The sequence below is a fragment of the Argiope bruennichi genome, chromosome 2 (genome assembly GCF_947563725.1).
Source record: "Argiope bruennichi chromosome 2, qqArgBrue1.1, whole genome shotgun sequence".
Taxonomy (NCBI): domain Eukaryota; kingdom Metazoa; phylum Arthropoda; class Arachnida; order Araneae; family Araneidae; genus Argiope; species Argiope bruennichi.
The window spans coordinates 24276484-24291235 of NC_079152.1; the positions used below are offsets into that span (position 1 = coordinate 24276484).

At 29.3% G+C, this 14752-nt stretch overlaps 1 protein-coding gene across 1 annotated transcript in view; it reads left to right on the forward strand.

Annotated features, from left to right (window-relative positions):
* Positions 1-8585: 8585 nt before the first annotated feature.
* Positions 8586-14752, forward strand: part of LOC129961674 (glutamate-gated chloride channel-like) — a 307445-nt gene continuing 301278 nt past the window's right edge. Inside the window, exon 1 of the mRNA XM_056075205.1 lies at positions 8586-10279. The gene's annotated coding sequence lies outside the window, so the exon portion shown is untranslated. The remainder of the gene's footprint in view (positions 10280-14752) is intronic.

The window sequence follows — 14752 nt, forward strand, 5'->3', positions numbered from 1 at the left end:
TTGGATTTTGCGAAATTCTAACAACTCTAGCTGTAATAGTGTATTCGTAGATTTTCATTGAGGCAGTCAACAACCAATGCATAAAAGTATGTGTAGCTAATTGAGTTTGGCGAAATTCTAACAACTGTATCTGTAATAATGTATTCGTAGCTTTCCATTGCAGTTGTCAATGACCAATGCATAAAAGTATGTGTAGCTAATTGGGTTTGGCGAAATTCTAACAACTGTAGCTGTAATAGTGTATTCGTAGCTTTCCATTGCAGTTGTCAATGGCCAATGCATAAAAGTATGTGTAGCTAATTGGGTTTGGCGAAATTCTAACAACTTTAGCTTTTCTCTCACTCACGATTGCATTCTTTTTAAAATTTGTCTGCATTCGAGGATTGTTACGGACAGTTAAAGCTTATAGATAGGCAAACCTTTTTTAATTTTTTTATCACAATGTCACAAGGAAAAATGAGTCTAAACATAGAAAAACATAAATACGGAACATATCACTTAAATATGTTTATTCTCAGGTAATGAATATGTTAACTGGCCTCTTGTGAAACGGAATGTATTCTGAAATTCGTTCATAAAAATTTTCAGCTATTATTTATGAGTGGATTTGCCCAAAGGTCACGTGGTCTCCCTTGATGACTAATGAAATGCAACAAAGAGGACAGAACATCTCATTTGTAATATTTACTTAAAATACTTCCCGTTTTGAATAAGTAATGTTAATGCCACTTTTGCGTGTTGCATTCACTGGACTTTACTTTGTCCCATTTTTATTTGTAACCACATGGAGTATCATTTTTTCCACCTTAAAAGTCATGCTAATGCTGAATTTAAACAGTTTGAATTTTGGATTGCATAAATATTTGTCCCTTTTGTAGGAAACATGCCAATTATTAAAGTCATTAAGTCATCTCTTATTAAAAGATAAAAAGCTAGAGTGGAAGATTTCTTTGTTTCTGTCTGGCTGCTTCTAATTTAGTTGAAACCATTCTTATCTTTGACAGTTATTTCATTGTTATTATATTTATGTACGTCATTCAAAGAGAATTTTATGCATTCGTTAAGTTTGCTTCTCATAAGGTTTAATTTAGCACAACTAGGCATATTTTGGGACGTAATTTTGAACCGCGGTCAGATGACGAGGACGTCACCTTTTGCTGGCACCCCGCCCCTCCAAACTTCCATATCACAGCAGCGGGAGGACATTTTGGCCCAGGCGGATTTAACGTGCATCACACCCATTTACACGACGGTTCTTCGGTGGAATCCAGACTCGAACCTGAAACTCTCCGGTTCTGAAGCCAAGACCTTATCACCAGCAACCGCGATCGTTTGCTTCTCGAATAAGTACGATAGGGCATTGCAAAAGACTTGTATAGCGCGTTTGTATGAATGTCTAGTAAACTGTAGAATAAGTTTGTGAGTTATTTTGTTCGATTTACGATTAAAAAATTTTTAGAATTTATATTTTGAAAAATATTATTTAAAATTTACGTACATTTATAGAAGATGTGTAGCCGTCGGTCAAAAAGTATCAGTCGGAAACTGTTCTGAAAAAAGTTTCCTATATCAGTAAACACTCTTAAAATATTTTTAAAATTTTGTGAATTTAGTTATATTAACGTCCCGCTTTAAAGCAACACTAGGGCTATTTTGGGAGGGGCCACGCAATTTTGAACCTCAGTCAAATGACTAGGACGTCTCCTGAGCTGGTGGCCCCGTCTCCAGGCTTCCGTGCCACACCGCACCAGCGGGAGGGCATTTGTCCCCGGAGGATTTGGCTTGCATCAAATCCACTTACATGACTGTTCTTCGGTAGAATCGGGTCTCGAACATGAAACCTTTCGGCTCGGAAGCCGAGACCTTACTACCAGACCACCGCGGCCCCTAAAAAAATTTCGGGTATAAATTTGTTTATTTGTTTAATAGAAGCCTATTAAACAAGGGTGATATCAATTTCAAATACTTATTGTTATTCGGAAATTTTTGTTCTTCTAGAAGAGCAAATAGTATTTCCTTTTTAATTTTAATATCTAGAAAATAAATATGACTAGGATTATTTTTCAAAAATAAAATAAAAATATAATTCCGATACTCAATTTGTTATTCATTTGTAAGAACGATTCATATAATATATATTATTCACGTCATAAGACTAGAAGAAAAAATAAATAATTGTTTTGAAAAAGACGAAATATATTGTTTTAAATATCTTGAAGCTCAAAACACACGCACACACACACAAAAAAAAAAATAGAAATGTTAAATATTTTTGAAATTGCCTTATGTACTGCAAATTATTTTACAATTTTTCAAACTAAAACATTTCAGAATAAATGAGAACAACTTTAAGTAACATGCTGTCACACAATACTAAACCAAAAAGCTTATAAAATTTTTTTTAACTGTAACAGAAGAGTTATAATTATTTCTTTACCTTTATTAGTAATATTAACATGCACCTCATTATTTTTACAAATCGGTGATGCTGTTTCCCTGCACGGTTAGATCAATCTCTGGAAAGACCGTTTTACGATCATCTCTGTTGGATACTGATCGTGGGTCGAGTCAGTGAACCTAGAACCTGGCGACGAACTTGGAGACAATTTGAAGTCAGTTTGGCGACAAATTTGGCGGTTTTAGAGACAAAATAGATAATACTGGAATCTTTCAGAATTTTGTGATACAGCCAGTAGGAACCGAGGAATGCCTGATTGTTCCAGAACCTTCTCTGTCCGCCTCCGGGAGCTATAAAAGAACGGCATTCTCAAGCCGAAGTCAGTCGTGTATTAAGTCTTGAAGTTAGTTTGGTGATACAGCCGAAGTCGTGCACAGAAACGTGGAAATTCAACGACGAATAGTTTGATCAGTTCAGAGAAGCGCAAGCACTGTGTGGAGATCAAGCGTTTGCTGAATTGAGCTATTTGCCGAATCCTGTATTTATCATAGAAGCAGCATCGAGGCGTGTGTGGAGTAGCCGGTAGTGTAGTAGTGAGTCGGCAGCTGGGTACAGCTAAAGCGAGGAGACAGCGGGGGATTGCAGACGTTTGGAAAGACCGTAGAGCGTGGCTACAAAGATTCCTTCCTCCTGCTGAATTCCGTCTGACCATTGTGTTTGTCGTAGTTGTTATCACATCCAGTAGAGCATCCATATCAGAATCCAATCGAGCTGTTCATGAAAGGGTCTTTCCATGAACGAACCGTGCGAGGAAGCACATTACAGATTTGTAACATTATTTATTCAATTAAGCATATGTTACAAAACATATAATGGTAAACATTAAGCTGAGAAAAGAAAAATTGTAATTTTATTAAAAAATTTAAAACTTCAATGATACTTTGTTATTCTAATATTTTTTTTTTCTGTCGCTATTAGAAGTTTTATATTTACATTTGAAAAAAATCGTTTATTTTTATTTCTTGCATTTCTGTTTCATTTATTTTAAATTCTAATTTTAATGATGTAAAGAATTTCATAAAATTATGACGAATTAATTGTTACAGAAGAATTTTAAAAATTGCACGAATTTCTTAGAAGTGAGTTTAATTTTGTTGCCTTCAATGATAGTAAAACTATATCCCAAGGATATTCCAGACAAAAAAAATTATAGCATATCTATACGCTCTTCGAAGAATTATACGGAAAATGTTAAATCCACGCCTTAAAAAGAAAAAGTAGGACCAAGAACAAGTGTAAGCAATAATATAAATTAGAGGTTAGAGTCAAGCGAAGTTTTAATTATTGTAACTAAATTCTAACGCATTGAAAATGCAATTATTTTCATTAATATCCTTTGTTACATAGATATTTTGCGTGAATGAAAGCAGTGAAAATAAAAGAATTAGGTTTCAATTTCGTTCGAGATGTGGAGATATTAATACCACTTCATTCTAAAACAATTTTAATAATTAACTATTTACTTGGAAGAGATTTTATATGTCTTAATTTTAGTCAATAAATTGAACCCTTTAATATGTTTGATTAGGAGAAATCTCCCTTTTTCTATTTTATTATGAAAAGCTGATTTTTAAAAATAAAAAAAAATCTACATTTTGTTAGTTAATCAGTTTTTGAAATAATAGGTGGTAAATAGATTTATCAGAGACCAATCGTTAAAGTACATTAATCAAATGACGTTAAGAGTAAAAAAATATCTCGGAATTTCACAATTATGTTTACCTATTACTTAATTTCAAGCAAATAAAAACGATTAGTTAGACTTTTTTTGATTGACTTTTTGACTTTTTTTGCAGTTGATTGGATGAAGACATGAAGGGTTACATAATAAAAACGATGTTCTAAACTGTTGTAATTTAATTAATAATATAACAAAATAAATAAAAAAACATAATAGAACTAACTACAAATTTCAAATATCAATATATATATATATATATATATATATATATATATATATATATATATATATATATATATATATATATATATATATATATATATATATATATATATATATATATATATATATATATATAATATAATATAATATAATATAATATAAATTATTAATCCAAAGATTCAAATTTTGAGGAAATGCTTCTTGAAATTATATGTGCTTCAGAAATCAAAGTTCAATATAAATTGAATAATTCTATTCAAAATGCTGAAAACTGGATGTAACAACTTTTTAGATGGGCTTAATGTAAATTTGCTGTTTCATTAAAAAAATCTTAATTGAATAAAGAATTTAAAGATAAAAAAATGGCAATTAAAAATTCTTAAGTGTCACAACCAGTTCTGTAATTTTTTTTTGCCTTAAAATAGCATTTAACTGGGTTATTCTCCTTCAATTACGTTGAGAACTCGGTGGCCTGGTGGTAAGATCTAGACTTCGAAATTGAAGTGTTTCAAGTTCGAAATCCGATTCCACCGAAGAACCGTCGTGTAAGCGGATCTGGGGCACGCTAAGTCCGTCGGGGCCAAACGTCATCCCACTGGTGTAGCTTGGAAACTTGGAGAGGATGTGCCAGCTCAGATGTCGTCCTCGTCATCTGACAGCGATTCAAAATTACTTTGTTCGTCCCAAATTAGCCTTAGTGTTGCTTTAAAAAGGGGACCTTATTATAACTAAACTGAACCAAACCAAGCCACACCTATACATTAAAAATAATGCCACTGGTCCTCTTTATTACCAGGTTTACTTCCTTAAAAATAAAAATTTCAGCAAAAGAATCCACGAATAGAACAACAGTGAAATCGTTTACCGAGATCATTCAACCAAAGGAAGCCATTTCCAGAGAGTATTACAATAAAGTGACTTTCATTCCAAGCATATGGAATTATTTTATTATAAGCGAATTTTAAATTATATTTCATTTCGTAATGGTATGATTGAGTTCTTATCCTGCCCTATTGTTTGCTTCGAAAACAATTTAATTTTACAATTACATTTTTTTAGTATAGCCTTAATAACTATTTAATACATATCTGAAGAGTATTTGAACCAATAAAAATTTCATGTCACTTTTAATTATCTTCAGACGTTTCACTGTAATGTTGCTTCCCAGCATGGTTAGTTCAATCGCTGGAAAGATAGTTTTACTATCAGCTATGTTTGGTGCTGATCAGATGCCGAATGAGTGATCATAGGGCTTGGCGACAATACGTGGCGGCCGTTTAACGATATGGCGACGAATTTCGCGGCAAAATAGATAATAGTGGAATTTTTTAGAATTTTGGCGATAGAGCTAATAGGAACTGGGATATGCTTGACTATTCGAGAACCTCCTCTGCCGTGTTTCGGGAACTATGAAAAGACCGTGCCACCGAGTTGGAGGCAGTGTTTTGTGTTCTATTCTGGTTAATAGTTGAACCAGCTCTCTCCCTGAGTGCTTCGAGCTGCTTATCATTGTTGTACTATTTGCGAGAAGTGCTACTGTGTATTGCTTGTGTATGTCTTGGTTGTTGTGCATTTGCTGTATGTTCTTCCATGTTACTGAAGCCGTCTTTTGGTACCGAGGCCTGTTGACTGTGCGTCTCCATGTACCCACTACAAAAGAACCCGTTAACTTTGCGGACTTAATGGAGGAAGTTCCCTAACAATACTTTTAAAATGTCCCTTGAAATAATTTCGTATACTATCCCCATTTATTTTAAACAGCTATTATTTTGTCAGTCTTTCTCATAAAATGAGGAATTTTTTTTCTCAATTGTATGTGTTGGAATGTCAAGATTTTTTTAAAAAAAATATGGCAAATTACATCGAATAACTATATGAAAAATTAAATTTTGTCATTTTTCAATACTATATTATTAGCTCAAACAATATATAAAACTATTTACTTCATTTAAAGTGTTTTTCCAACCGGCAGTATAATTGTATCTCCAGAAGTTTAGAAACTACATATTACAGCATATAAAAATATACATACATATAAAAATACTGCAATTTAAAATGAATTAAAAATAAAATTCGGTGTATTTAACTGATCATCTAAGAGCACTTATCATAAAATAAACAAACAAAAAATACAAATGATATTTAAAAATGATCTTATTGCATTTGCTTTTAAGTGTGTCAGATATATAATTTCATATAATTAGTATTTGATGCATTCCTAATTAAGTAATAAAATTTGTAGAAATTAAAATTGTAGTTTCGGTTTCAGAATATAATTTTAATGAAATGCAAAGAATAAAGAATTGAATAAAGATTGTAAAAAAAAGACGGGTAATTTTAATTTTCTTAGATTATATATATTAACATATATTTCTGAAAATAAAATGATATATTAATAAAGTAATATTTGAAGACAACGTATTTTAAAATTCATATAGTAACGGAAATAACGCGATAAATAATCCAACACACTGGATAATAGAAAATGAAGATTTATTCCCCAAATATTCAATAAAGCATGAAGCGAAGGTATAAAGACACAACCAAAGAAAAAATATATCGATACGTACATACAGAATAGAATTTATCAGTTTAGCTTAGTTAGTTATATTGATGGCCCGTTTTAAAACAACACTAGTGCTAGTTTGGGACATACCTTGTAATACCTTGGGATATACCTTGTACCCAGTTTGCTATACTTGCACGTTATTTGAACAACGACCAGATGACGAGGACAACACTTGAGCTCTCCCCTCTCTCCAAATTTCCATACCACACCAACGATAGATTGTTTGACCCCAACGAATCTAACGTGCATCAGACACACTTACACGACGGTTCTTTGTTGGAATTGGGTCTTGAACCTGAACCCTCCGGTTCTTCAGCCGAGACCTTACCATCAGGCCATCGCTGCAAAGTACCACCAAATAACTAAGCTTTAAAAATAAGCTTAGTAAAAGTTTTATCAATAATAATTTAATAAAAGCTCTATCAGTAATATTTCGCTTTTATATGAGCACCCAGCCCGCTGCTTACGAATGAAGTTTAGAGAGATTACCTTGTTTTGAGCGGCCTTTGGTTTACATAACCTTCCGAAAAAACGGAAAATCACATGCGATTACCCAGCAGAATAGCCTATATAATTTTATATTATATAGGTAATATTATATAACAGAAGAATATATAATTTTTAAAAGTTCCTAATACAAATAAAACTTTTTTTTTGATTCCATAATACAGATGAAACCATAAATCTACATCTAATATTTTAACTCTGAAATTGGCAAATTTATCGCCAAGTTTCACGCCAAGATCGGGATTCATTGATTCAGCCCTTCGGTATCCATTAAGAATCTCTATATAACTTCCGTATCACACAATACTCTCTCCCTTACCGTGAGACTAACATAGCAGGAAAACAATTTTGCAGATTCGCATCGGTATATTTAGCATGCTTCCCAATTAAAAAAAAAAAATCGGCCTTTTCTTTTCAAAATTGATTCGTCGTTCCTTTTCATGCCAAAAAATGTCACAAAAATGCAGCAATTACTTATTTTATAGATTGTTAATATTGTTTCAAACAACCAATTTGTTATAACTTAAATCAATGTAGAATTTGGCGATAGATAACGGATAGATTATTTTAGAATTTTAATACGTTGTCTGAAACGTAAATGAATATGGAACCATTAAACATTTGAATTTCTTTCTGTTTTTAACTTGGTTATTTGTAACATAAATGATATTTATTAACTACGCAATATCCATTTAATAATAACTTTTCAGAAAAAAATTATATTCAGGACTTTTTTTTTATGAATGGAAGCATATGAAGAATATACAGAATTTATATGATGTAACAGAATTTATATGATAAGATTTCTGAATCACACCATTCCAGACTAAGCAATTTGTTTCTTTGCTATACTTGCAAGTTATTTAAAATGCAAATTATAACTATTTTGTTAAGAAGAATGAAAACAGAGATGGATGACTGAAAAATAAAAGGGAGGAACGTTTTTCAAAAGAAGCTGATCTTCTTTTGCCGCTAAAGAATAATATTGCGTTATCTGTTAATGTTTCCTAAAGCCCATCAAAGCAAAAGGCGCTGCTGTTCTCATTCCCATGATGCAAGAGTCCGCTGACGTCACATGACTGGAGGGGCGGAGCCCAGACTTTCGCGACACGGCAAGCGGCCGATTTTGATTCGGAGTTGGTGCCGTGCCCGTTTCAAGAGAGGAAATGTAGGAGTGCAATTAAGTAAAAAAAATAATAATTAAAAAAAAAACGCGTGCGTGGACGAAGCGAAAAAAAATGCTCTGAAACGTTTAGGCAAAAGAAAAAAAATGTAACTTTGTGTGTGTGTGTTTATGTGTGCACATTTCGGCGGATATTTTGTCGGTGAAAGCGAAACAAAAATTTTTGAAAGTCGAATTTTCAAATGAATACTTTTGACACCGGTTGCAACCACGCTTAAAAAATACTTCGAAATATTTATATATATTTTTTTTCAAGAAAGAAACATGAATTGATAACTTTACTGATGGAATTTTTTATATATATTCCTGGACTAGAGTGTATTTTACACTGGAAATTAAGAAAACTGTGAATTTGAAATTCCTTGTGCTGCGATATTTCATTTCGATATTTAGAAATAGTGTAAACAAACGCATGCAATGTATTGCTTATGTAAAAAAAATGTATTTAGTTTCTTTTTCAGTAATATGATCAATAGTTTAAAAAAATAATTTAAATTAAATGAAACATTTTTATTTTGAGCATCATTATTTATCATAATTGCAGTTTTGTATATATGGAAAAATAGAAAATATATATATCTAATAGTTTCAGTATTAGAAACTACATATGAGAGTGTCCAGTTTATAAACTCATTTTAAGAATAAGGCTGTTAAGTGGTTAAAAATGTGCCATAAATTAACAAAGTAATTATATTAAATACGACGTATTTATAGTTCCTATCAAAATTTTGCTTCATTGCATTAACATATCAATTGATCATCGCTGTCTTTTATAAATAAGAAAGAAGAATCAAATTAGTTATGAAACGTATTTACGTTTAAGCTTAAATTAGAACAGCAGAAGTGGCAGAGAATCAAAGTGAATGACTTTGACAATTTATCTATTCGTTGAAGACTGACATTTTTCTTCATCCATACATAATGTCGTAGATGACTGGTGATTTTGTGATATTGTACATCTTTTCGGAAAATATATTCTTCTAAAAGAATTCATTCGCTGGTATTCTAGAATAGTAACTTTCTTGAAAGCTTACTGACTTCTAGCATAGTACTAAATAGTTGATGCGAAATTAAAAGATTTGCCTTGAAAATCATATTTGAAGATTATCTTCAGAAAATATTTTGAAGTAGAGAAATGAAAAGCTAAGTCTAGAATTTTTTTTGAAATCATCTTTAAAATATAGGAAACAAAAGTGATGCCGAGTTGAATTTGTAACAAAAAATAGCAATATACGAAGTGATAAAAAAATGCATATCATATTTAAAAATATATCTTAATTAATTAAATTTTATCTATTATGAGATATATGACGAAATTAAAATAATAATATCTTTTAAAATACCTCTATTGATATACAATACTTTGACTGCGACCAAAGCCTTACGTGTTGAATCTTTCTCTCAGCTTAAATTAGTCATAGTTGTTCTCGAATGCAAGTTAATCTTCTTACAATGAGCTTCAACGTTTAAAGAGTAATCTCTATCGACCGCTGGAGGGAAAAAAACAGTCTGTTGTGTGATGTAGCTTCATCATAATATACAACAAAAAAGCACTTATGTTTCATCTTTTGGATTTACCATACTATTGGAAATTACCGCTTTGAAGCAGCAAGAGATGTGTCATCGTTTAATGAATTGGATGAAGTTATTTCTACAAAGGTAAGTACAAAATATTCCATTTCATTTTAGAGTAAATAATTTTAATAAATAGAAAATCTATATTTTGTAAAAAGGGATAAAATTCTTTAGAAATGTTTATATATAAGAATAAGAGAAAATTAAGCTTTTACAGGATGCTTTTTTTCTTTCTTTTTAATTAAAAATTTACTTTTTGTTTGTTATATATTTTAAAATGATTCGAATGGCCAGATAAGGTACTCTAATTTTCGAGGATTTCTATTTTCTAATGAGCATTCGAATTTTTGTTCTAGTATTTCTAGCTGTATTATTTGTTTCGACAACAAAACTGCAAAATACTTTTAAAAAATTGAAAAGTTTAAATCTATTGAAGAACTCTTACACGGATGCCACTTTTATTTATAAATTTATCTATCGTTCCTTTATCCTTAAATTTTGAGTAGAAATTTTTTATGTGAAAATGTGTTTTTCGATTTTTCTCTTCGAATTTATTATTTTGTTTTGAATTTTATCATTTTGCTCGTCAATTTTATTTAAAATAATAGCATTTATTCAAAATACTATAGTTGAAAATGATATAATTTAATGTATAACAGGGGTTGAATTATTATTTCGTATATTTCTCATCATTATTATTCCAGAAAAAAAAAATCTAATTTTTTTAGTTTAATTTTCCAATTTTTCCTTTTCTAAAATTGCAACGAAAAAAACCTTTTTATTGAAATGCAGTTTCTTATTTAAATATTGTAAATATGGTAATAATTTAAATATGTAAAGAATCATAAAAATTTTTAAATTTTTTATCGAAAAATTACTTTTATTGAATGTTTGCTTTGAATAACATAGTTTTATTTTTAATTTAAGATGGTGGTTCGCAAACATAATTAAATTCAGTGAAATATTTTTTAAAATTTCATTTCAATAATTTTCATAATAAAAGTTCTTTAATAATAAAATTCATTCATTCAATAATAAAATTTATTTCATTTCAATAATAAAAGTTTTATTTTTTCATTTTCAATAATAATTTCATTAGTAATAAATTTCAATGATGAAAGTTCTTCACAGTCTCTCTCCTATTTTTTGAAATCTTCAACGATTTTTTTTTCAGGACACTCATTTGTTAATAGATTTTGAAAACAATATCAAATCAAAATTATATGGCTCATAATGAACTAAAAAAACCCAATGAAATATGATTTTGAAACAAAAGTGGTAACATCAATTAGGACTTGAAATTCGATTTAAAACAATTTTCCAGTTGTTTTTAATTTTAATTTTTCTCTCTCTCTCTCTTTTTTTTTTTTTTTTTTTTTTGACATCTCACATTCCGATTTTTGGTACTTTTTGGTCTAACTTAGTTTTTTGGTTTAAGTTATAATTAAAAAAGAGAAATTAGAATGTCCCGGAGTGGTCTTCATTAAAAAAAATAATTTTTCTTCGTGATAATATATTTTTTTCATTTTGTTTACCCACCTTTAATATCTAGCTGTTTTGTATTTCTTTACATATTAATCTGCAGTGATATTTTTGAAGCACTTACGGCTGTGGTGTTTATTACATAAGCCCTCCGTATTGTATTAGTATCACTACAAAACTATGTCACTAATGCTCATCTTTATCATATATGGCCACATTTATTTAACAATTTAAATAAAAAAATATTTAATATTTCATTTCTTTGAAAAATACTTCTTCCATTTGCCCCAATCGGATATTCAAAAAATTTTCCTATTTAGATATTAAAAATTTCTATTTTTATTCAGAAATAACTTTTTTTGCCAACCAGCTTTTTTGCCGGGATCAATACTTGCTAGAAGATTCAATTAAATATTTTATATAGCTTTGTCTTAATGGCTATTTCAACAAAGTAATTTTGATAAACATGGAACTGCTACTATTTAAGAAGCTTTACACCGTTCTGTTCATTGTGATGTGCATCTGAAGAATTTTTGTTATTTCATTTAAAATTTTTAATTCTGAAGTAGTCTATAACTTCAAATTCTTCTGAAGTTAAACCTTAATTATAAGTGCATCAAAATTTGAAAAATTTTATTAAAAGCATGCATTAATAAGAAACTTACCAAACATCTGCCATATGTCATATCTTCTTCAACAACAACTGCAGAAAAAAATTAATTCGAAATATTCTTAAAAACAATGAAAACGATTTGAGTTTCATTGAGTTTTACAACACTGAAAGATATTGTTTGCGAGCATTTATTTTATTATGTTACATATTTATAGACTTATCACAAATAAAAAAAAAGTACTAAAAATAATTCATGTGAAAAAAAGAGCAAAATATAAGCTCGAATTTCAAATACTTGGGCTCTTCAAATTTAAAGTAATGAAATATAATATAACCTTACAATAATAGTTTAAAAAAATAGAAGTCAAAGCAGTAAAAGTAAGTCGAATTTTGATGGGCGTAAAATAGACAAAAGTTAGAAGGCAAAAATTGAATATATCTTACTAAGAAAAACGAAAGTTTAACTAAGAGAAGAAATTATACGAGGATGAAAGTTCTGTATAAAATGTAGAATTCTAGAAAAATGCATCTTCCTTGAATGATTTCCTTTGAATATGGTTTTTAAGTGGGATAGTTATGCACTTTAAAGTTATAAAGTTAAGTAAATTTTATTTAATTTGAGCTTAATTTATCCTCTTTTCATCTCGCATAAAAATTTTATTTTTATATTTTTAATTTCTCCATTTAAAATAATTTTCAATAACATCAAATTTCTTTTATTACGTAAAGAAAGATAAAGAATTTACCATCTGCAGTAGATGAAAAAAATACTACATCAGAAAAGAGTACAGGGTGTCACTTTCAATAAAATGAATAGCAATTAAAAAAATGGATGTCTAAAATTCTGTTTAATCGTTTGAATATTAATATAATACATAAAAGTAAGGATTAAAAATAAAGACCAGTTTAAGTATTTAATAGTTTTGTAGCCAAAACTCGCCAATTCTTTCTTTTCTTGTCAGGTTCCTGTCTAAGTGAATTGAAGTGTTGTAATGATTTTATTTTTATTAACTGATTGAGATGGTTCATTATTTAATAGATTTTATTGATATGAAAGATGATACTGTGAATTGATGGTAAATATTCTGAAGACAGTGAAAACATTTTTATCATTTTCACATTATTTTCAAGCCCATTCTCTTTCAAGAATCTTCTTTGTTTTGTCAATTGTTTACATTCTTTCTTCAGTTTAAAAACTTTTTGTGTGAAAAAAAATTTTAATAATTTTTTTTGTCACAATAATAATCCTATGTCTTTCGATTGCTCAAATGCTTCTATTTTGCTCTTAAGAAAATATCTTAATATAAATGCAAAACATTGTTGCTCCTTTGTATGCATCACATGTCCTAAACAACACAGCCGAATTCAACAAAAGTTTATTTATTTAAATTTTATTTATTATTTAAAACAAGAGAAACTTTATTTATTATTTAAAACAAGAGAAAAAATACTATCTTATTACAAAAATTAAATAAACATTCAATAAGAAATTAACCGATATTAAGTGTTTTTTTACGAAATAATGTCAGTGAAAATTACTCCCAAAAATATTTTTACATCGCCTTAAAATTCGAATTTTTATCTTTTCCAAAGATGACAGCCTCATTTCTATGTAATTCTTTCAATTCGTCTGTGCAATTCTTCATTTGGTAAAATGTTTTTAAATAAAATTACGTGCATGCGATTTTGAAATAAGGATATAAGTTTTTCTTTTGTTGCAATGGTAAGAATTTGAATTACTCTATAATAATGTTTTTTAATTTTTCCCTTTTACTTTATACATATTTACTAGCCGCCTTTGGCGACCAGCCGGTTCGCCAATCTTAATGTTCGTTAAAATTTTAATAATTAAATATTTTATGCAATTCCTACTTTAATAGCTTCTTCATCAAAATATTTTAAAACTTCAAATTTTGATAGTCATATAATTCTCTCATAATATTATAAACGCCTTCAGTCATAACGTAATATGTATCTCTCTAATTTTCTGTTAGTTCCCGTAGAATTTATACTATAAATTAAAGTGGAAAGGATTAATCTGCAATTAATATAATAATATTTTTTACTGAAACAAAGTATTTTTTTTTTGTAATATGATTACTGAAAACAGTCACTGAGCGTTTAAACTTTATGGGCACCAAAGAATATCTTTCCTAATTTATGTAATATTTCAAGAATTTGTCAACAAAATATTCTCAGATTCATTATGACCAGAATGATTAATTAACAATGTTTAATTTTAAATGCATCAAACAGTAAAAAAATTAACAGAATCGTTTGAAATAATTGGCCGAAAAATGTTAACCCTAGCCTCATTACTGTTGGGAGGGGAAAAAAAATCTGAAGCCTTACTCATTTGGCGGTGGGGAAAATGGAAGATTTTTTTTGGCGGGAAAGTTAGTTTTTAATTAATAATTAAAATTCTAATTAAAAATTCAAAAAAAGGGCTATCCTATCTTTTA